We start from the raw sequence: 22,000 nt of genomic DNA, 5'->3' as shown, positions 1-22,000 counted from the left end.
ACTCTGCCCATTGTTTCTCACCCGGGACCACAGGATCACAAGTCCAGCGTGTTGTCCGCTCGGCCGACCGGCTTCTGGGTACAGAGGCAGAAAACACGATATCTAATGTTCCCTTCCAACAGTTGATAGCGAACAAGGTCTCCCTGGAACCCGCCAGGCGATATGATTCCAGATTGTCAACTGTTACTGGGCGAACAGGGACGAACAGTCAGTCTTCCTTAGCCAGGGGTCTGAACCCCAGGAGAAAAATAAAACTCGGTGGCGGAGCGAATGTCGTACCACAGCGCCACAGGAAATGTCATCTCTGGAGGAAATTTCATCCACAGGAAATGTCATGTTTGACTTCCTGTGTCATTGTGACGTATTTAATCTTCCTATTTTATCTTGTTACAATATACTGAAGAACTTTTTGTAAACAAGTATGAGGCCAATTCTTGGAAGGTGGTCTCATACTTATTAACAAGATGTTAATGTTTTGACCGAAGAAAGATTTGTCGTGTGGAGCACGTAAGATTACCGAGGAAAGTGCCGTGCCATAAACCCAAACACACGATAAATGGAGAATGTTTGGTATTACAGGCCTTGACAACAGGGGCCTGACGGCTAAGTGGACAGCGCTCCGGATTCATATTCCTAAATTCGAGGTTCCGGGTTCCGGGTTATTCCTAAGTTCCTAAGGTTCCGGGTTCGATCCCCAGTGAAGGCGGAAACAAATGGGCAGAGTTTCTTTCACCCTGGTGCACTTGTTTACCTAGCAGTAAATAGGTACCTGGGAGTTAGACAGCTGCTATGGGCTGCTTCCTGGGGATATGTAACAAAAAGGAGGCCTGGTCGAGGACCGGGCCGCGGGGACACTAAAGCCCCGAAATCATCTCAAGATAACCTCAAGAAGTTAACTTATATTCATATTATGGGTCTTATCAGTACGGGATGACAGAGCTGAACAATATATTGCTAATGAATGAACAGAAGAGAGATGAATGAAAAGACTTGTGCAGTAAATAAAGTGTTCATTAATAAGGGTTGGCTACACAGCTGAACACAATCACTATAGTGTAATGAGCACTAAACTACACACCAGAAAATGAGGAGATAATGAGGCGATGAGATGAGGAGATAACCAATCTACTTGATAATGGTCCCTCCTGGACCATTATCAAGTAGATTGTGACAATCGACTTGAGAATGGTCCAAGAGGGACCGAAACGTCGTCGTCCCTTCAGCTTCTAGTGTGTTGTTTAGTTCTCATATCTTCAAACCAAGGTTATTGTGACTCGTCGTCTGCACTATAGTGTAATACACCCAGTTCATTCAGTAAATACACAATACAGAGTCGCTGCCCAAAGTCATTTACATAGGAAAACACAGCATATATTACAGACTATCAGGGATATAACAGAGCTTCGTTGAAATATAATTATATATAAATAATTGTAACTTCTCTAACGGGAAAGTGCGTAACATATCCAGGGAATATTGCTTAATACATGGCCGGCCTCGTCAACCTTTTTCATGAGGCGCTCAGCAGTTCTCTGTCATATTAAGAGGGCCATCACCTTCCTGTGTCATATTAAGAGGGCCCCAGCCTTCCTGTGTCATATTAAGAGGGCCCCAGCCTTCTTGTATCATAATAGGAGGGGCCCAGCCTTCTTGTATCATAATAGGAGGGGCCCAGCCTTCTTGTGTCATATTAGGAGGGCCCGGCCTTCTTGTGTCATATTAGGAGGGCCCCAGCCTTCCTGTGTCATATTAGGAGGGCCCCAGCCTTCCTGTGTCATATTAGGAGGGCCCGGCCTTCTTGTGTCATATTAGGAGGGGGCCCAGCCTTCCTGTGTCATATTAGGGGGGGGCCAGCCTTCCTGTGTCATATTAGGAGGGGGCCCAGCCTTCCTGTGTCATATTAGGAGGGGCCCAGCCTTCCTGTGTCATATTAGGAGGGCCCCAGCATTCCTGTGTCATATTAGGAGGGCCCCAGCATTCCTGTGTCATATTAGGAGGGGCTCAGCCTTCTTGTGTCATATTAGGAGGGCCCGGCCTTCTTGTGTCATATTAGGAGGGGGCCCAGCCTTCCTGTGTCATATTAGAAGGGCCCCAGCCTTCCTGTGTCATATTAGGAGGGCCCGGCCTTCTTGTGTCATATTAGGAGGGGGCCCAGCCTTCCTGTGTCATATTAGGAGGGGCCCAGCCTTCCTGTGTCATATTAGGAGGGGCCCAGCCTTCCTGTGTCATATTAGGAGGGGCCCAGCCTTCTTGTGTCATATTAGGAGGGGCCCAGCCTTCTTGTGTCATATTAGGAGGGCCCGGCCTTCTTGTGTCATATTAGGAGGGCCCGGCCTTCTTGTGTCATATTAGGAGTGACTCAGCCTTCTTGTGTCATATTAGGAGAGACCTTAGCTCTCCCTGAGTGGACAGCGCTCGGGAATTGTAGTCCTATGGTTCCGGGTTCGATCCCCGGTGGAGGCGGAAACAAATGGGCAGAGTTTCTTTCACTCTGATGACCTGTTCACCTTGCAGTAAATAGGTACCTGGGAGTTAGACATCTGCTTCGGGCTGCTTCCAGGGGATGTGTAACAAAAAAGGAGGCCTGGTCGAGGACTGGGCCACGGGGACGCTAAGCCCCAAAATCATCTCAAGATAACCTCAAGATAACCTCCATCGTCGTCTTTCCCCCACATCTGAGATATTTCTTTCTCTGGTCAATCTCAAACAACTTCTCATTGCGCCGAAGCTTGTCATGACTCGTGTGTGGCAATTTGCCTCCAGGCAACACAGGTCATTGAATCTTCCTAGATTCTCATAATTGCTGAAGCTCTTAGTGAATTTAGCATATACTGGCGTCGAAGTATTGCTTCATCTGTTCACCATACCAGCCTCCATACATAGCCCATTCATACACCTCATCATAGCTTTCGCAACCCTCGTATTTGGGGGCAGCACTCTCTCGATTATTCATATTTACTTGTGTCACAACGGACATGAAGAAGTGGAGGCTGGAACAGTCACTAGGAGCAGTGAAGAAGTGGAGGCTGGAACAGTCACCAGGAGCAGTGAGGAAGTGGAGGCTGGAACAGTCACCAGGAGCCATGAAGAAGTGGAGGCGGGAACAGTCACTTGGAGCCATGAAGAAGTGGAGGCTGGAACAGTCACCAGGAGCCATGAAGAAGTGGAGGCGGGAACAGTCACCAGGAGCCATGAAGAAGTGGAGGCAGGAACAGTCACCAGGAGCCATGAAGAAGTGGAGGCGGGAACAGTCACCAGGAGCCATGAAGAAGTGGAGGCGGGAACAGTCACCAGGAGCCATGAAGAAGTGGAGGCGGGAACAGTCACCAGGAGCCATGAAGAAGTGGAAGCGGGAACAGTCACCAGGAGCCATGAAGAAGTGGAGGCTGGAACAGTCAACAGGAGCCATGAAGAAGTGGAGGCTGGAACAGTCACCAGGCGCCATGAAGAAGTGGAGGCGGGAGCAGTCACCAGGAGCCATGAAGAAGTGGAGGCTGGAACAGTCACCAGGAGCAGTGAAGAAGTGGAGGCTGGAACAGTCACCAGGAGCCATGAAGAAGTGGAGGCGGGAACAGTCACCAGGAGCCATGAAGAAGTGGAGGCTGGAACAGTCACCAGGAGCAGTGAAGAAGTGGAGGCTGGAACAGTCACCAGGAGCCATGAAGAAGTGGAGGCGGGAACAGTCACCAGGAGCAGTGAAGAAGTGGAGGCGGGAACAGAAGACAAATGGCGACCAAAGAGAACGGGAACGAATAAATCTATAGTTCTCATTGACGGTGATGGAGCAGGAGGGAAGGGGAGGGAGCAGAAGAGAGCGAGAGAAAGGAAGGAAGGGCAAGGAAGCAAGAGGGAAGGGGGGGAGGGAGCGAGAGAAGGGCCCCTAGGCTTAGGGCTAGAGCACACAGAGAGGGCCACCAGGGGCCACGATGTCACACGCTGAAGATCACAAAAAAAAGCATCAGAAAAAATCCTTCAAACCGAAAACAAACTACTTGATGTGAGAACGAAGAACGAAAATATGTAGACGGGGTATGTCCATGATGGAGGAGGGCGGGGAGAGAGAGAGAGAGAGAGAGAGAGAGAGAGAGAGAGAGAGAGAGAGAGAGAGAGAGAGAGAGAGAGAGAGAGAGAGAGAGAGAGAGAGAGGGGGGGAACACGCAACCCTCGAAGCAAGTTACTGCACAGAAAGCGAATTTTAAAGAAGGGTGAAGAACACAAATGAGGGAAAAGAGAAAATGGAAGGAATTTAAAAGATGAGATCCGGGAAGACATTGGAGAAGCGACTATTACCGTAGGTCTCAGACATACTTTTGGAAGCAGCAGGAAATCAGATGTATAAACAATGATATTCTGGCGTAGGAGAAAAGAGAAGACGATAATAAGGAACCAGGAGACGCAAGACTGAGAAGGGAGGAAGGGAGACGGGCGGAGAGATAATGTTACAAGATGCTGTGCAGAGAAATCCTGTGTGGTTTGGGGATTACCGGAGAGGGCCTGGAACGAGGGTGGTGGGTCCTGGAACGAGGGTGGTGGGGCCTGGAACGAGGGTGGTGGGTCCTGGAACGAGGGTGGTGGGTCCTGGAACGAGAGTGGTGGGTCCTGGAACAAGAGTGGTGGGTCCTGGAACGAGAGTGGTGGGTCCTGGAAGGAGGGTGGTGGGCCCCAGGAACGAGTTTGGTGGGTTTTGGATCGAGGGTGGTGGGACCCGGAACGAGAGGGGTGGGTCCTGGAACGAGAGTGGTGGGTCCTGGAACGAGAGTGGTGGGTCCTGGAACAAGAGTGGTGGGTCCTGGAACGAGAGTGGTGGGTCCTGGAAGGAGGGTGGTGGGCCCCAGGAACGAGTTTGGTGGGTTTTGGATCGAGGGTGGTGGGACCCGGAACGAGAGGGGTGGGTCCTGGAACGAGAGTGGTGGGTCCTGGAACGAGGGTGGTGGGTCCTGGAACGAGAGAGAAGTGGGTCTCTTGGGGAGTGTAGTGGGTGCTGGGGCAAGGGGTGGGTTATGGGTCCTTGGGTTGCCTTCGGGCGCGTGTTGAGAAAGGATCCAGGAACATATAGACTCACGGCATACGTCCCTCTTATAGTACAGATACCAATGTGCTGCAGTAGTTGAGAGCGGGAGATGTGGTATATATAGTATGTCTGAAACTATCTGACAACTAGCTTTTATATTTAATATTTTGGAAAATATACTTGATATATGTTCACGTAACAATTAATACCATAGCCATATGATGTGTGTATTTACGCGTGTGTATTCACCTAGTTGTATTCACCTATTTGTGCGTGCGAGGATTAAGTTCTGGCTCTTTGATCCCGCCTCTCAACCGTCAATCAACTGATGTACAGATTCCTGAGCCTATTGAGCTCGGGAGTCCGGTTGAAATTAATCCAGTTGAATTCAGTTCATCCTTTTCGAGTATATATATAAGAAGTTTGGCTACAGCTGGGTGTCCAGCACAAAGGGAACCTCAGTTGTGCAGACCTGACAACAGCCAAAAACGCCCAGATGGAGTCACCCTGCAGCCATGGAGGGAAGGTAAACAGGTCGTGTGGGATTACACGTGTGGGTCTACATTGGCTGATACCTATCTACCTTACAGCTCAGCGGAGGGAGGTGGGGCGGCCACCTTCAGGGAGACCCAGAAAATCAACAAGTACAGAGACTTAGAACGTTGTTACAGGTTCGTGCCGATAGGGTCTGAGACTCTGGACGCCTGGGGTAAATGTGCACTTAAGTTCTTAAAAGAGGTGGGCGAGGAACTTATTGGGAAAACTAGAGACCCGCGAGCGGCCAGTTTCCTGTTCCAGCGCCTCAGTGTCGCTGTTCAGAGGGGAAATGCGTGCTGTATCCTGGGTACGCACCCAACCTCCGAGGAGCTGGACGAGGTCTTCGAATGCTGATTGTTATATTATTATATATATATATATATATATATATATATATATATATATATATATATATATATATATGTGTGTGTATTCTCTGTAAACTGCAGCATTGCAATAAAATAAAAGAAAATAAAACAAAACAAAACGTACAAAAAAATAATAGGGGTGGTAAGAGAAGAAAAGATTAAAGTGTTCAGTCAGAATCCACAAGATCTTCTCTGAAAGTTCTTTGTTTTCTTCTTCGAGGATGCGGGTCCCTGCAATTGCACCAATTGGTACCCCTATATATATATATATATATATATATATATATATATATATATATATATATATATATATATATATATATATATATATATATATATATACATATATATATATATATATATATATATATATATATATATATATATATATATATATATATATACATAAATATATATATATTTATATTAATACATTAGGTATATCTGCATTTGTGCAGCTACCCTAGACTATATAAAGAGGAGTGCAGTGTGTCAAAAAGCTAGATACTTGGTGCTAAAAAATCCCCATCACACAGGATGGTTAGTCAAACAGACGCATGTGATAAGTAGTCTGCACTGGCAGACTCTGAGTGCAATATGAGGATATCTTCAAGAAAACAAGAGTGAATAAAGTAATTGCAGGTACCTCATGCCAACTGGTCTGAATGGTCTAATAACTGGGCATTCAGTGATGTAGTGCGGGAGATCGTGCCGTAGTTCCTGCTCACAGAGTTTGCACCTGGAGTGCTCAGGATTGGGAGATCCGTCACCTGCAGCCACCTGCCACAGGTAACGGTAACCCAACCTGATCCTGGCAACCACTGTATCGCACAGTCTGGTGGACGGTTTGTGCTGCCCATAAACATTGGTTTCAGATCTGAACAAATCATAGCTATTTATACTTGTGCTCTCAGAGTATATCATGAATCTGTGCGTTAAACTTTGCGGAAAACACATCCACGCTTTCATTTTAGTATGATTTCAACTTACTAAAGGAATGTAAAGTACCAGTAGCGCGAGCGCTCAGCGTAATATGGAGAAAGAGCCTGGATACAGGGGAGATACCAGCAGCACTTAAATCTGCAGATATAGCTCTTCTGCACAAGGGAGGTAGTAAAGCTTTGGCACAAAATTATAGACCAGTTGCACTAACATCCCACATAATAAAAGTTTTTGAAAGAGTGATAGGAATCAAATTTCTAGTTTTATGGAAAATAATGAGCTACACAACCCAGGACAACATGGATTTAGAGCGGGAAGATCCTGTCTGTCACAGTTACTCAACCACTATGACAAAATCACAGAAGCTTTAGGAGGAAAGCATAATGCAGATGTTGTATACACAGACTTTGCAAAGGCGTTCGACAAATGTGATCATGGAGTGATGGCACACAAAATGAGGTCAATGAGAATAACTGGTAAAGTAGGAAGCTGGATACTTAATTTCCTGTCGAACAGAACACAAAAAGTAACAGTCAAACAAATAAAATCGAGTCCAAGCGCAGAAAAAGCTCTGTACCTCAAGGTACAGTCCTTGCACCGCTACTGTTCTTTATTCTCTTATCAGATATAGACAAAAATACAAGTCACAGCTTCGTGTCTTCTTTTGCAGATGACACAAAAATCAGCATGAAAATTACCTCTGCTGAAGACATTGAAAAATTACAAACAGATAATAATAAAGTTTTCAACTAAGCAGCAGAAAATAACATGATGTTTAAAAGTGATAAATTCCAGGTACTCAGGTACGGTAAAAATGAGGATTTGAAACATAATACAGGTTACTAAACACAATCAAATCTGCCCATAGTAGAAAAGCAGCATGTAAAGGATTTGGGAATAATGATGTCCGACGACCTAACGTTTAGGGAGCATACCAAGCAAATATTGCGTCAGCCAGAAAAATGATAGGATGGATAACGAGAACTTTCAAATCCAGGGATCCCATCACAATGGTTGTTCTCTTCAAGTCACTTGTGTTGTCCCGTCTTGAGTACTGCTCGGTACTCACTTCCCCCTTCAGAGCAGGAGAGATTGCTAAAATAGAGGGAATACAGAGAACATATACGGCACGCATAGACGCGATAAAACACCTAAATTATTGGAATTGTCTCTAAGCTCTCCAAATGTACTCACTAGAAAGGAGACGGGAATTATATCAAACAATATACACGTGGAAAATACTGGAGGGCCAGGTCCCTAATCAACACAGTAAAATAACAACATACTGGAGTGAATGATATGGAAGAAAATGCAGAACTCAATCATTGAAGAGCAGAGGTGCCATAGGCACAATTAGAGAACATTGTATAAACATCAGAGGTCCGCTGTGGTTCAACGTCCTCCCAGGGAGCATAAGAAATATTGCCGGAACAACCGTGGACATCTTCAAGAAAAAACTAAATAGTTTTCTTCAAGAAGTGCCGGACTAACCGAGCTGCGGTGGATATGTGGGCCTGCGGGCCGCTGCAAGCAACAGCCTGTTGGATCAAGCTGTCACAAGTGAAACCTGGCCTCGGGCCGGGCTTGGGGAGTAAAAGAACTCCCAGAACACCATCACGCAGGTATCAGGGATGAATTATCAAATGAAAAGTGGATGCGACTTCCGCAGAGTTTACCGCACATATTCATGATATACTCGTAAATGATGAACTGAATTCAACTGGGTTACAAGTGATGAAAATAATGAGTAGTAGATGGTTATGGTGATGAAGATAGTATATACAGTTAAGATGGCGGAGAGGGGGGGCTAGGGGGAAGAGAAGGTGACAAGGGGTAAGGTGCGGGGGAGAGGGGACAATGTACAAGGGGGAGGCAGGATAGGAGGATAACTGGAGTGAGGGGATGAAACGAAGAAAGAGATGGGAAAGGGGAGAAGAAGAAGAGGGTAAAATGTATACACTGTGTATACATATTCACAGACAGGCAAATATAGACTGGGAGGAAATAACTGTGAAATATAACAAGTGTTCCCGGGTCGTCCTGACATGGCAACAGAAAACGGCGGCAGTGACATCAATCATTAACTGGTGAACGCAAATACATCAGTACTAGAAAAAGAAACAAAAAATAAAAAAAACAAAACAAGTTATATATAAAATGTAGATGATTAAAGTACTAAAAACGAAACAATTTTTAAAATATATTCTGGTGAAATGAAAGGCGGCATTCACAAACTATTTAATAATATTAATACTGAAAGTTACTGGTTGGACTGAATTCGAAAACGGCGGAGCTATTCCATTATAGAAAACGGCAGAGCTATTCCATTATAGAAAACGGCAGAGCTATTCCATTATAGAAAACGGCATAGCTATTTCATTATAGAAAACGGCAGAGCTATTCCATTATAGAAAACGGCAGAGCTATTCCATTATAGAAAACGGCAGAGCTATTCCATTATAGAAAACGGCAGAGCTATTCCATTATAGAAAACGGCATAGCTATTCCATTATAGAAAACGGCATAGCTATTCCATTATAGAAAACGGCATAGCTATTCCATTATAGAAAACGGCATAGCTATTTCATTATAGAAAACGGCAGAGCTATTCCATTATAGAAAACGGCAGAGCTATTCCATTATAGAAAACATCCACAAGTCAGTATTTACCCACCTTATTGTGGGGTTGCATTCTGGGGGTGTATGTAAGGCCGACCTCAGGATAGGGGGTGGTTGGGGGGGGGGCGAATAAACACACACTGACTGCCTATTCTTACATGGATTATTATCCATGTAATTATTATTCTTACATAATGGATTATTATTTCCAATCAGAGTCACAAGATTGGACTAATCCGACGAGTGACTACTGGTACGCCGATTTGAAATCTGCGTGGACGGACGTGAGGACAAAATCAGACCATAAGATTGACTCATTCTCAATAATGAGTGAAATAAACATGCTAACCAGGACGTGGATTCCCGAAGCAGTTACGCAAGTACTTACGAACGTCTACATCTTTCCTCAATCTTTGACGCCTTTGGTTATATTTATTAAGCAGTTTACAAGTATGAAAACTTGCCAGTCATCTGTTGTTTGTGTTATAAACAGCCTCCTGGTGCTTCGGAGCTCATTAACTGTTTAATAATTGTAAACAAAGCCGCCAAAGATAGAGAAATGATGTACAGGTTCGTAAATGCTTTCGTAACTGCTTCGTGAATCTGGCCCCAGGATTTGTTTATTAACATGTCTGATAAACACTTGGATAACAAGACCATTTACCACATTATGGTAAAAACTGAGTTTTACTGCTGCAAATAGAGATGTGAGTTCTTTACATGAAGTAAAACAGCCCGTCCTCCAAACAAAGATCCAAAAGTGATTCCATCCACCCGCCAAACCAGCTGTTTATGAATGAAAAACGGTTTACACACGACTCACAACTGATGACGTTCGAACACTTCCGGAACAAGTGCTTCACTGACGAGTTTGGTTCGAACCACAACGCTATAAATGCTTCACCCACGTACTACAAATACAAATAATCGCCAACAGAACCTAAACACCTAACCTAACCTATGCCTATATATGCACAATATGCTAATATATTATAATATTAATTTATATTTCAGAAAATTCCCGTTTTGAATGAACAGCATGTAAGAATTTATGAATGCGTCTGTGGGGTCGACCGATGGATGGAATGGACTTGAGTCGAGGACGGGTTGAGTAAAAATCTAGGAAAGTGACATTTCAGTTGATATTAATATATACAAGGGAATGGTCTATTGTTCATTAATAAACTGAGCTGCTCCAAGTTGTCCAGATTTATTAAAGCTTTTGAAAACATCAACAAAGATGCATTTTATATATTACCAAAGTTGGTGAGTCGTGTATGGTCGTGGTGTGGTCGTGGTGATGAATAACAGTCGTGTATGGTCGTGGTGTGGTCGTGGTGATGAATAACAGTCGTGTATGGTCGTGGTGTGGTCGTGGTGATGAATAACAGTCGTGTATGGTCGTGGTGTGGTCGTGGTGATGAATAACAGTCGTGTATGGTCGTGGTGTGGTCGTGGTGATGAACAACAGTCGTGTGTGGTCGTGGTGATGAACAACAGTCGTGTGTGGTCGTGGTGATGAACAACAGTCGTGTGTGGTCGTGGTGATGAACAACAGTCGTGTGTGGTCGTGGTGATGAACAACAGTCGTGTGTGGTCGTGGTGATGAACAACAGTCGTGTGTGGTCGTGGTGATGAACAACAGTCGTGTATGGTCGTGGTGATGAACAACAGTCGTGTGTGGTCGTGGTGATGAACAACAGTCGTGTGTGGTCGTGGTGATGAACAACAGTCGTGTGTGGTCGTGGTGATGAACAACAGTCGTGTGTGGTCGTGGTGATGAACAACAGTCGTGTGTGGTCGTGGTGATGAACAACAGTCGTGTGTGGTCGTGGTGATGAACAACAGTCGTGTGTGGTCGTGGTGATGAACAACAGTCGTGTGTGGTCGTGGTGATGAACAACAGTCGTGTATGGTCGTGGTGATGAACAACAGTCGTGTGTGGTCGTGGTGATGAACAACAGTCGTGTGTGGTCGTGGTGATGAACAACAGTCGTGTGTGGTCGTGGTGATGAACAACAGTCGTGTGTGGTCGTGGTGATGAACAACAGTCGTGTGTGGTCGTGGTGATGAACAACAGTCGTGTGTGGTCGTGGAGATGAACAACAGTCGTGTGTGGTCGTGGTGATGAACAACAGTCGTGTGTGGTCGTGGTGATGAACAACAGTCGTGTATGGTCGTGGTGATGAACAACAGTCGTGTGTGGTCGTGGTGATGAACAACAGTCGTGTGTGGTCGTGGAGATGAACAACAGTCGTGTGTGGTCGTGGTGATGAACAACAGTCGTGTGTGGTCGTGGTGATGAACAACAGTCGTGTGTGGTCGTGGTGATGAACAACAGTCGTGTGTGGTCGTGGAGATGAACAACAGTCGTGTGTGGTCGTGGAGATGAACAACAGTCGTGTATGGTCGTGGTGATGAACAACAGTCGTGTGTGGTCGTGGTGATGAACAACAGTCGTGTGTGGTCGTGGAGATGAACAACAGTCGTGTATGGTCGTGGTGATGAACAACAGTCGTGTGTGGTCGTGGTGATGAACAACAGTCGTGTGTGGTCGTGGTGATGAACAACAGTCGTGTATGGTCGTGGTGATGAACAACAGTCGTGTGTGGTCGTGGTGATGAACAACAGTCGTGTATGGTCGTGGAGATGAACAACAGTCGTGGTGTGGTCGTGGTGATGAATAACAGTCGTGTGTGGTCGTGGTGATGAACAAGAGTCGTGTGTGGTCGTGGTGTGGTCGTGGTGATGAACAACAGTCGTGTATGGTCGTGGAGATGAACAACAGTCGTGGTGTGGTCGTGGTGATGAATAACAGTCGTGTGTGGTCGTGGTGATGAACAAGAGTCGTGTGTGGTCGTGGTGTGGTCGTGGTGATGAACAACAGTCGTGTGTGGTCGTGGTGATGAACAACAGTCGTGTGTGGTCGTGGTGATGAACAACAGTCGTGTATGGTCGTGGTGATGAACAACAGTCGTGTATGGTCGTGTGTGGTCGTGGTGATGAACAACAGTCGTGTGTGGTCGTGGTGATGAATAACAGTCGTGTGTGGTCGTGGTGTGGTCGTGGTGATGAACAACAGTCGTGTGTGGTCGTGGTGATGAACAACAGTCGTGTGTGGTCGTGGTGATGAACAACAGTCGTGTATGGTCGTGGTGATGAACAACAGTCGTGTATGGTCGTGTGTGGTCGTGGTGATGAACAACAGTCGTGTGTGGTCGTGGTGATGAATAACAGTCGTGTGTGGTCGTGGTGTGGTCGTGGTGATGAACAAGAGTCGTGTGTGGTCGTGGTGATGAACAACAGTCGTGTGTGGTCGTGGTGATGAACAACAGTCGTGTGTGGTCGTGGTAATGAACAACAGTCGTGTGTGGTCGTGGTGATGAACAACAGTCGTGTATGGTCGTGTGTGGTCGTGGTGATGAACAACAGTCGTGTGTGGTCGTGGTGTGGTCGTGGTGATGAACAACAGTCGTGTGTGGTCGTGGTGATGAACAACAGTCGTGTGTGGTCGTGGTGATGAACAACAGTCGTGTGTGTGGTCGTAGTGATGAACAACAGTCGTGTGTGGTCGTAGTGATGAACAACAGTCGTGTGTGGTCGTGGAGATGAACAACAGTCGTGTGTGGTCGTGGAGATGAACAACAGTCGTGTGTGGTCGTGGAGATGAACAACAGTCGTGTGTGGTCGTGGTGATGAACAACAGTCGTGTGTGGTCGTGGTGATGAACAACAGTCGTGTGTGTGGTCGTGGTGATGAACAACAGTCGTGTATGGTCGTGGTGATGAACAACAGTCGTGTATGGTCGTGGTGATGAACAACAGTCGTGTATGGTCGTGTGTGGTCGTGGTGATGAACAACAGTCGTGTGTGGTCGTGTAGATGAACAACAGTCGTGTGTGGTCGTGTAGATGAACAACAGTCGTGTGTGGTCGTGGTGATGAACAACAGTCGTGTGTGGTCGTGGTGATGAACAACAGTCGTGTGTGGTCGTGTAGATGAACAACAGTCGTGTGTGGTCGTAGTGATGAACAACAGTCGTGTGTGGTCGTGGAGATGAACAACAGTCGTGTGTGGTCGTGGTGATGAACAACAGTCGTGTGTGGTCGTGGAGATGAACAACAGTCGTGTGTGGTCGTGGTGATGAACAACAGTCGTGTGTGGTCGTGGTGATGAACAACAGTCGTGTGTGGTCGTGGAGATGAACAACAGTCGTGTGTGGTCGTGGAGATGAACAACAGTCGTGTGTGGTCGTGGTGATGAACAACAGTCGTGCATGGTCGTGGAGATGAACAACAGTCGTGTGTGGTCGTGGTGATGAACAACAGTCGTGTGTGGTCGTGGAGATGAACAACAGTCGTGCATGGTCGTGGAGATGAACAACAGTCGTGTGTGGTCGTGGTGATGAACAACAGTCGTGCATGGTCGTGTGTGGTCGTGGTGATGAATAACAGTCGTGTGTGGTCGTGGTGATGAACAACAGTCGTGTATGGTCGTGGTGATGAATAACAGTCGTGTGTGGTCGTGGTGATGAACAACAGTCGTGCATGGTCGTGTGTGGTCGTGGAGATGAACAACAGTCGTGTGTGGTCGTGGTGATGAACAACAGTCGTGTGTGGTCGTGGTGATGAACAACAGTCGTGTGTGGTCGTGGAGATGAACAACAGTCGTGTGTGGTCGTGTGTGGTCGTGGAGATGAACAACAGTCGTGTGTGGTCGTGGAGATGAACAACAGTCGTGTGTGGTCGTGGTGATGAACAACAGTCGTGTGTGGTCGTGGAGATGAACAACAGTCGTGTGTGGTCGTGTGTGGTCGTGGAGATGAACAACAGTCGTGTGTGGTCGTGGTGATGAACAACAGTCGTGCATGGTCGTGTGTGGTCGTGGAGATGAACAACAGTCGTGTGTGGTCGTGGAGATGAACAACAGTCGTGTGTGGTCGTGGTGATGAACAACAGTCGTGTGTGGTCGTGGTGATGAACAACAGTCGTGTGTGGTCGTGGTGATGAACAACAGTCGTGTGTGGTCGTGGAGATGAACAACAGTCGTGTGTGGTCGTAGTGATGAACAACAGTCGTGTGTGGTCGTAGTGATGAACAACAGTCGTGTGTGGTCGTAGTGATGAACAACAGTCGTGTGTGGTCGTGGTGATGAACAACAGTCGTGTGTGGTCGTGGTGATGAACAACAGTCGTGTGTGGTCGTAGTGATGAACAACAGTCGTGTGTGGTCGTAGTGATGAACAACAATGATTTTGTTAATAAAACAGAACATTTACTGGACGACAGAAACATTTATTTAAAAATCAGTACAGACCCAATAGAAAAAGCTAATTGTGGTCGTACCGTTTCTATCCCGCCCGGGATTCGAACCCGAAATTCTCGATTGTAAGTCAAGAACGAATCCGACTGCGCTACCGAGACTCTATATAAGAGTGATTGAACAATTCCTGCTGTGTATGCTTTTGCATAACTTTGTCGCGAGCCTTGATTGACGTAGACAATTGAACTGACTTTGTATATTAGTAAGTTTATTGAATAAACCAAATATTAGTAAGAGACTTTCTATTAACATTTCTCTAAGTACCACATTTAATTCTGGTTAATTATTAGGTACCTGCTCCGGATAAAGGTACCCAATCATTAAGGGTACCTTTATCCGGAGCCTTTTAGCACCAAATAACATAAATTCGGTGATTGAATCCGTCCCCAATCATTCGCTTGAATTGCATTTCACGCATTTGAGCAAGGATCATAGCATAGAAGGATATCATAAAGGATACCTGATCAACCAGGCTTTGACTCGTACGTCAGGCTGCGAGCAGCCGCGTCAAGCAGCCTGGTTGACCAGTTCAGCAACGAGGAGGCCTGGTCGACGACCGGGCCGCGGGGACGCTAAGCCCCGAAATCACCTCAAGATTACCACAAGAAGATAACCCCAACACCAACACACAACAAGAAATAGAGAAATAATTAGTAAAATGAATTATATTTACCGACTCATGCACTCACCCACTCAATACCTCACTCACATGCACTCACCCACTCAATACCTCACTCACATGCACTCACCCACTCAATACCTCACTCACATGCACTCACCCACTCAATACCTCACTCACATGCACTCACCCACTCAATACCTCACTCACATGCACTCACCCACTCAATACCTCACTCTCATGCACTCACCCACTCAATACCTCACTCTCATGCACTCACCCACTCAATACCTCACTCTCATGCACTCACCCACTCAATACCTCACTCACATGCACTCACCCACTCAATACCTCACTCACATGCACTCACCCACTCAATAACTCACTCTCATGCACTCACCCACTCAATACCTCACTCACATGCACTCACCCACTCAATACCTCACTCACATGCACTCACCCACTCAATACCTCACTCACATGCACTCACCCACTCAATACCTCACTCACATGCACTCACCCACTCAATACCTCACTCACATGCACTCCCCCACTCAATACCTCACTCACATGCACTCACCCACTCAATACCTCACTCTCATGCACTCACCCACTCAATAACTCACTCTCATGCACTCACCCATTCAATAACTCACTCTCATGCACTCACCCACTCACACACTCACTAACTCACTCCCCAATTCATGTGTTCTTACCAAGCAATGTAACACATGGAAAAGAACCCGGCTACCAGACACGTCAGTGAGAAGCAGAATAACAATGACAACTGATTAATGGGGTTCTGGGAGTTCTTCTACACCCCAAGCCCGGCCCGAGGCCACCCTTGACTCGTGAGAGTTTGGTCCACCAGGCTGTTGCTTGGAGCGGCCCTCTGCAGGCCCACATACCCACCACAGCCCGGTTGGTCCGGCAACTCCTTGGAGAAAACTATCTAGTTTTCTCTTGAAGATGTCCACGGTTGTTCCGGCCAACAGACGAGCGAGAGAATCCGTCACCAAAATAGGTTTGGAGAGTGACCGTCCAGACGCCAGAAGCAACCTGCTCCGACTTCCATTATCAGGAAAAAATATGAAAACTTGACAACAAAAATAATGGAATATTGCTTCCCAGAGTGGGACAAATGGTGGGAGGAATGTGACCTTCAGTTGGAGGGCTGGTGAGGCCCTCGGGAAGAAGAGGGCTGGTGAGGCAGGCCCTCGGGAAGAAGAGGGCTGGTGAGGCCCTCGGGAAGAAGAGGGGATGTAAATTATGACATATGCTGAGACGGAGGGAAGGAGAGGGTGGACAGGAAGATTAGGAAGGGAAGAAAAGACAGGAAGTGAGGGAGGGAGAGAAAGACAGGAAGTGAGGGAGGGAGAGATAGACAGGAAGTGAGGGAGGGAGAGATAGACAGGAAGTGAGGGAGGGAGAGAAAGACAGGAAGTGAGGGAGGGAGAGAAAGACAGGAAGTGAGGGAGGGAGAGAAAGACAGGAAGTGAGGGAGGGAGAGAAAGACAGGAAGTGAGGGAGGGAGAGAAAGACAGGAAGTGAGGGAGGGAGAGAAAGACAGGAAGTGAGGGAGGGAGAGATAGACAGGAAGTGAGGGAGGGAGAGATAGACAGGAAGTGAGGGAGGGAGAGAAAGACAGGAAGTGAGGGAGGGAGAGAAAGACAGGAAGTGAGGGAGGGAGAGAAAGACAGGAAGTGAGGGAGGGAGAGAAAGACAGGAAGTGAGGGAGGGAGAGAAAGACAGAAAGTGAGGGAGGGAGAGAAAGACAGAAAGTGAGGAAGGGAGAGAAAGATAAAGACAAAATCTAGCTCCTGAGGCACATATATAAATAGGATTACGACAGCAGCGTACTCTATGCTAAGTAATGAGGCAAACAAAGTGGTTTACACTGACCAGTCTTAGCGTATGCAGCCCCATCATGGAGCTCCCCACCTAAGAAAACACCTTCGAAAAATGGAAAAGGTTAAAAAATTAACGACGGTGCTAGTCCCGGAGTTGTATAGGATGGGATATGAAGAGCGACTGAAGGAACTGAACCTGACGATGTTGGAAAAAAAAGGAGGGAGAGGGGAGATATGATTGCAGCATACAAAATACTTAGGGTGATTGACAGAGTGGAAATATACGAAATTTTCACACAGAATACTAACAGAAAAGGGGGACATGGGTGGAAGCTGGAAACTCAGAGTTGGTAGAAAGTTTTCCCTTAGCGTGAGAGTAGTGGGAAAATGGAATGAACTAAAGGGACACATTGTGGAAGCAAACACTATTTATAGCTTTAAAACTTGGTACGATAGAGAAGAACAGGAGTCATTGCTTCATGCAACCTTATTTAACCTTAAACCTTACATGTATTTATTTTACACAGTCTAGAAAGCTGGGATCCAAGAGCCAACGCTCGATGCTGCAAGCACAAATAGGTGTGTACACACACACACATACACACACACATACACACACACACACACACACACACACACACACACACACACACACACACACACACACACACACACACACACACACACACACACACAAACACACACACACACACACACACACACACACACACACCTTCACTAACCCAGGCCGGGATATATATGAACACGACCCCTGGCAGGTCGTGGTGTAAACAGACCCCCGGTCAATATTGTCGGTGTTTACACTTGCTCCTTTATCCCAAGCCGCGCCACCAGCTCCGCGCTCTTTTTTTCACTCACTCTCACACCCTCGCTCTTCCCCCCCCCCTCTCTCTCACCCCCTCTCACTCTTCCCGCTCAATCCTTTTTTCTCCCTTTTCGCACGGGCGAGTACAGACTTCTGCCTCTAGGTTATAGGGAGACAGCTTTCACAGCTCAGGTTAAGCCTTACTCTACCAATTTTCCCTGAAATACAATTTCCCATTCGGTTTACAGCCAGGATGGACAGTTAAGGACTGGTGCCCAGTCAGTTCTCTTCCAGTCAGCGCTGGTTGAGGGTGTACATACGTGTGTCATGTGTATAACTGTGGATGTGTGCACATTTATACTTAACTGGTAATCCAATTACTGTCTGACCAAGCATGCGGCCCACAACAGCTGTCTAAATCCCAAGGATTTAATGACTGAGAGGCGAACAGCCATGACATGTGAAAGGAAAGATAGCCAAAATGCTTCATGTCACATGCCTTCATGTCACAGGATTCAAACCCGCGGTAGAGTATTGTGTTTTGAGAACGTAGCCCACTTAGCCTCAGAGGACTGTTATTTTCACACATTCAGTCTCTCTCTCTCTCTCTTTTTTCCTTCCCACACACTATTCCTCCTCCTCTCTCTCTCTCTCTCTCTCTCTCTCTCTCTCTCTCTCTCTCTCTCTCTCTCTCTCTCTCTCCTCAGAATATCCATCCATCTCTTTGTAAATTATTAATTCATAGTACTTTTAAATGTTTGCTGTATCCAAAATGCTTATCCTAAACGTACATATTTACCTGTTTTGCAGCGAAGGGAACATAAAAAGTCAGCGTGTTTGCCAAATCTTGTATGAAAGAACGAGTGTAAAGTTAGCGAGCTTCAGGGCCAAATATGCTCCAGTTTGGTGAATGGTTTCTCAAGGTCCAATTGGTTATGTCTTCAATGCGGAGCCTGACGAAGACGTGGAAACAGGTTCCACCAAAATTAGAACCTCGTTCCTGACTATTGACCTCAGAGTCGCCGAGCATAATAGAGCTTAATTAAATCTTTTAGACATGTTCTGCCAAATTATTTTTTCTCCCCATAATTAGAAAATAGTGAAATGTGGAACATCTGACTTCCCTAGTTTCAGGAACTACGTTGTTCTGGATCCGCCCCATTTCTGGACGTACCCAATTTCTGGATATACCACATGTCTCTATATCCGCCCAATTTAGTACCCACACTATCTGTGGACAAACCCTATTTCTGAACCTCTCCCATTTCTGGTCTTAGAACATTTCTTGATCTATCCCCCATTTTTGGACCCATTCCACTTCTGCACCACCCCCATTTCTGAACTTACCCTATTTCTGGACCAAGCCAATTTTTGTTCCCGCCCCATTTCCTTAACCACCCAATTATCTGGACTCGGACAATTTATTGAGAGCACGCTAAACGAACACGGACACACGTGTATACATTGACATACGAGATACTGAGACATGATACACATTGTTTACCAACACACGTGACACGTGCTCACATGTAACACATACATGAAACATGAACCAAACTTATTCATACATGCTGATAGATGATACATATTCACGCATGAAACATACTGACATTAATACATGCTCATATATGAGAATACATGACACGTGAACCGTACTGACACTGATATATATATATATATATTATATATATATATATATATATATATATATATATATATATATATATATATATATATATATATATATATATATATATATATATATATACCGAGACACTTGACTGCACAAAGACATCACATTACATTTTATTATTTTATCAATAATAAAGTCGGTAGGAGCTATGAAAAGGATTCGAACCTGTGCTCTGGGTAATCCGAAACAAACACTTTAGACCACTACACCACCACATGGTGTCCGTGAATGTACTTACCTAGATGTACTTGCGGGGCAGTTGAGCTTTGGTTCTTTGGTCCCGCCTCTCAACTGTTAATCAATTGATTTACAGATTCTGGAGCCTACCGGGCTCTATCATATCTACATTTGAAACTGTGTATGGAGTCAGCCTCCACTACATCACTGCTTAATGCATTCCATCTATTAACAACTCTGACACTGAAAAAGTTATTTTTAATATCTCATACATACACAGAGGGTCAGAGGGACAGAGGGTCATACATAAGACAATAGGTCTAAACTGTAGGGTGAACCTTAGTGTCTCCTGTTACTACTTAACACCCTCGTCTTCCCCTCCACCACACAAGACAAACACTGCCAAAACTTACACAAACCTCTTTCAGATACTCCTGAATGTTTCTCTCCTGTACACTGTTATCGACGAGGCATCATATCACTGTTCCAAGTACACGTCGCCTGAACGTCCCTCTGCCACACCAATCTCTCTGGATTGTCTCTCCAGAGAGACAATCTCTTTGGAGAGCCTGTATGAACTGATCATACAGGCTCTCTTACTGGCAAGAAATATCGCTCTTGATACGATCTTTCTATATCCCAATTTCAGAAAATAGGTTTTAAATGGTAAACAAACACACACAAAACAAAAAATAGACGATAATGGTCAGGGAATGACCGAAATATCGTCATTTTCGTTGGTTCCGATGTGTTAGTTGGGGGTCTAACACGCATTAGGTTTCTGGCCTAATAACTAGGGGCCAGATTCTCGAAAGAACTTACGCAAGCACTTACGAACGTGCACATCTTTCCTCAATCTTTGACGGCTATGGTTACATTTATTAAACAGATTACAAGCTTGAAAACTTCCCATTCAACTGTTGTTATTGTTATAAACAGCCTCCTGGTACTTCGGAGCTCATTAATTGTTTAATAATTGGAAACAAAGTCGCCAAATATTGAGAAAAGATGGACACGTTCGTAAGTGTTTGCGTAAGTGCTTTCGTGAATCAGGCCCTAGAGTTGTTATATCCATACTAATTATATATTCCAGTTATCGCTGAAACACGGCAAAGCAGTTCGCTATGTAATATGACTTTACTGTACTTCGTATCCGAGGTAACATAGAGGCAGACGCCAGCCATGTGTGTGTTTTCTCCCACACACCAGTCATGTGTGTAGTGTTTACTCCCACACACCAGTCATGTGTGTTGTGTTTACTCCCACACACCAGTCATGTGTGTAGTGTTTACTCCCACACACCAGTCATGTGTGTAGTGTTTACTCCCACACACCAGTCATGTGTGTAGTGTTTACTCCCACACACCAGTCATGTGTGTAGTGTTTACTCCCACACACCAGTCATGTATGTAGTGTTTACTCCCACACACCAGTCATGTGTGTAGTATTTACTCCCACACACCAGACTTACCCTCTCGAGAAAATGGTTTTAAACGATGTTTGTATGTATGTGTATAATTTTGTATAAATATCGTGTTATTCAGCGATTTTTTTATATAATCTTGTATATATATTTATATACACTACACACTTGTGTGTGATTATACAATACACACTTGTGTGTGATTATACACTACACAATTGTGTGTGATTATACACTACACACTTGTGTATGATTATACACTACACACTTGTGTATGATTATACAATACACACTTGTGTGTGATTATACACTACACACTTGTGTATGATTATACAATACACACTTGTGTGTGATTATACACTACACACTTGTGTATGATTATACACTACACACTAGTGTAAGTGTCATTATACACCTTCACTTGTGTACATGTGACTATACACTATACAGTTGCAAGATAACTGTGTTGCCGTCATTGTAATTTTAGACTTATTATTGCAAATTGCATCACAATGACTAACTGAAGATTGATAATGCAACATGACGCCCAGGTGGCCGGCGTTGATCTACAATGTGACCTGCGGTCAATAAGGTCAAAGTCTGTAGTGAGAGATT

At 45.5% G+C, this 22,000-nt stretch overlaps 1 protein-coding gene across 2 annotated transcripts in view; it reads left to right on the top strand.

Moving 5' to 3' along the window:
• LOC138349825 (uncharacterized) overlaps positions 1 to 22,000 on the top strand; it is a 237,692-nt gene that overhangs the window by 174,515 nt on the left and 41,177 nt on the right. The gene's annotated exons all lie outside the window — the stretch shown is intronic.

Source organism: Procambarus clarkii, chromosome 8 (genome assembly GCF_040958095.1).
Source record: "Procambarus clarkii isolate CNS0578487 chromosome 8, FALCON_Pclarkii_2.0, whole genome shotgun sequence".
Taxonomy (NCBI): domain Eukaryota; kingdom Metazoa; phylum Arthropoda; class Malacostraca; order Decapoda; family Cambaridae; genus Procambarus; species Procambarus clarkii.
The sequence above is the reverse complement of the archived record's forward strand: the minus strand, read 5'-3'. Positions and strand labels throughout refer to the sequence as shown.